This window comes from Tamandua tetradactyla, chromosome 3, assembly GCF_023851605.1.
Source record: "Tamandua tetradactyla isolate mTamTet1 chromosome 3, mTamTet1.pri, whole genome shotgun sequence".
Taxonomy (NCBI): domain Eukaryota; kingdom Metazoa; phylum Chordata; class Mammalia; order Pilosa; family Myrmecophagidae; genus Tamandua; species Tamandua tetradactyla.
Window position 1 is genome coordinate 97,785,336 of NC_135329.1, and position 3,141 is coordinate 97,788,476.

At 39.7% G+C, this 3,141-nt stretch overlaps 1 pseudogene; it reads right to left on the minus strand.

Moving 5' to 3' along the window:
* Positions 1-1,422: 1,422 nt before the first annotated feature.
* LOC143676256 (eukaryotic peptide chain release factor subunit 1-like) lies at positions 1,423-2,838 on the minus strand (annotated as a pseudogene).
* Between the last annotated feature and the right edge of the window lie 303 nt (positions 2,839-3,141).

Consider the following 3,141-nt stretch of genomic DNA (forward strand, 5'->3'; position numbering starts at 1 on the left):
CAAATAGACCCCACTACCCTAGTCAATGTGGGGACACCAATTGACTCTTTAAACCGTTGGTCCTTCAAAGTCCACTTGGTATACTTTTCCACTGCTACCACTGGGCAAATCCTATACACTTTGAAAACTGTCACCATCTCAGGCATGCCAACCTTGCATATCATCTGAGTTCAAGTACAATTTACAGCCCAGCCATGAAGCATAAGCTTCAGGTTTTCAGGCCCACTTTTGGATCCAATAAGGTTAAGTCCTTAGTGCCAGAAGCTGTGTTCCATCTCCCTTCCCACCCCCTACCCTTCCCACCCGACTCCTGTAATTTCTCATGAGAGGTGCTTGTAAGTCCCCTTTTCAAAACAGATGCTCCAACCCCATGAGGAGGTTAGGGGCTTATACTTACATGCACAGTAATACATGTCTTGTCTGTCATTCCTGTGAAAAAACTTGAGTTCATTTTTTAAGATCAAAACATTCACATAATCTCATGCCATGGAACACAAGGAAAACAGAACCTCCATTTTACCAAGGATAGACCTAAGCAAAATGAAATAAAATTTTCTTTAAAATTTTTTCCTTCTGCTTAAATTCCATGTTTTATTTCTCACAATCCCAGCAAAAGCACAGAACCTAATCATACCTATTCCAAACCAGTTTTTAGTAGGCTAGGATTATGGGAACCCTTGTCAAAGCAACTGGTGCTGATGGCTCTCAACTTGTGGGCACAAATGCGTCTGTACAACAGATAGAAGAAATGGTGCACTGGCCCAACTCTTATGAAGTCAGTGGACTTGCAAATGCAATTTGTACCCTTGAAACTGACAGTCTGGAGGGAGAAGTGGTGTGAGAGAGAGTTGACAATGTCTCCTATTAGCTCACCCTTTCAACGTTAAACAGAGACCAAGATGGAATTGGTTCTAATATTTTACCACATATATTTGTTCTTATGCAGTCTAAACTGAGAATGCCATGTAAATGGGTCACAGAAAAATGCAGCAATTTAATTTTTCTCCAACCAAAATAAGAAACAAACCAGTATGATCTCACTTCTATTAATTTTTGAAGGTTTACAACAGTTAAATTATTTTAGCTTCTATGCATGAAGGTTAAAAAATCATTTTTTTCTCCCTAAAATACAAGAGCAACCAACTTTACCAATAAGTAAAAGTAAACACTGGAATTCTTTTTGAAATTAGTACCAAGTGGCATTTAGGAATTTAGTTGTAGGCTGCTGCACTGACAGCATGACAACCAAAGTGAAGGGTTGGGTCTCATTTTGTTTAGGTTTTCATTTTCACTATTCAATGCTCATGGATTAAGTTCTGGAAGTGTTCCAATTGTAAGATTTTTTTGGCTTCCACCATGGATATGCTCTTTGGGTTGGATGCTGGAAGTTGAGGTGCAGTTTACCGGACTCAGGTCGACTACCTAGTAGTCATCAAAGTAAAAAAATTCGTCTCTTCCTTGGTATTCCATTTCCTGGAAATCTACTTGGTACCTCAAGATACCTCCAATTCCACCAAATCCTTTCACAAATGGGAATCCTTCTTGTGACTTATCTGTGACAATTTCAAATATAGTTCCGAATTTTTTATAGTTGTTAGCAAACCATTCCAGCAGGGGCATGCTCTCAATCAGCTTATGTTCCTGTCCTGTCTCTTGGTCTGTGAAATAGGATTTATCCTTCTCTTGTTCTGGAGTTAGAGAATTTTCTCCTCTTCTATGCCTTGTCAATGAAAAACGTATCTCATTATATCCAGATTCTCATAGACTATTAGAATCTCTACAGCTCCCATTTACAAAGTGTTTAGTGTATCTTCAACTCCAAAACAATACTTGCCCTTGTCTTGGCTGATTTCATCAAAATATTTTCCTGTTAATTTCGTTTTTAATAAATTTCACATTGGAGAGAACTTCAGTAGATAACTCAATAGCTTGGTTGAATCCATTTCCACCACCATTAAAATTAGATATCAACTAATTCTAAAACTTTTGATTGCAACCTCTGATAAAACACATCAGACTGACTTAGTTCAGTTTTAAAGTCAGCTGATCAGCTAAAATGAGACCAGCCACATTCACTTTTTCCCCAGAATAAACAGCTGCACAGCAGTCTTAGCTACTTTCCAAATATAATTATGTTGTTTCTCTATTCTTAAATGAATGGCAGGGTGACCTCTTTACCACATTTCTTTGGGAGATCCACAGTGAATTTGTGCAGAATTTCTCTTGTGTTTCCTTGGAGTGTGCTCAAAAGGGCACCACTAACATCTATTACAATGAAGCCAAACTTGCTATCATCTGAAAGTAGTGCTGTAAGAGCCTCCATATGGAATTTGTTGTCACACAAATACAATGATGTATTAATTGATTTGAAAGCTCAAAGTCGATGTTGATTTTCTTTTCCTTTCCTTCTTCCATTACAATTGTTCCACAGTAAACAACCAGACCATTCAGAGGTACTTTGTTATAAAATTTGAGTCTCTGTTGTACAGATATAATGGCTCCTGGGACTGAAAGGCTTATTGTTAGATGCAGTTAACATTACGTATTTAACTGACTTAATGTTAGATGCAGTTCCAAACTCATCTGCTAACATTTTTGCCACTTATAAAATCTGGTCTTTGGAGGAAGGATCAATGAAATCATGCTTGTGCCGTTGCCAGAGGTCAAGCAGGCAGGGGTTGGCTACTGCCTGTTTCTCCTCATCTGGCCGTGCAGCACAGAGTGGCCATCCTGAGGGGTCCATGACGCAGGAGGACACTGGGGGGCTGGACATGACGCTCACCCATGGGCTGCATCCAAGCTCTTGATGAGTTTCTTGATCTTCCAGATCTCCACATTTCTGTCAGTAACACCGGGGTCGTACACCATCTTCTCACCTTCTCCTCCCTAAAGGCTCAGTCCTGAGTGGCAGCGGCTGCTCCTCCTCAGTGCAGGTACTTCAGTGGCTGCAGCTCTGACCAGTGCCACACTTTTGATGGCAGGCATCAATAAATATTCTGTTAAATTGGTTAGAACTAAGCAAGTGCCAAGTGTTTTATCTAAGGTCATAAAACTGAGGACTGAAGATCAAAATTCCTGGCAGAGTTATCTCTGGGGAGTAGAAAAAGGATTGAAGGAAAGTAAGCTTATTTCTCTGTTAGT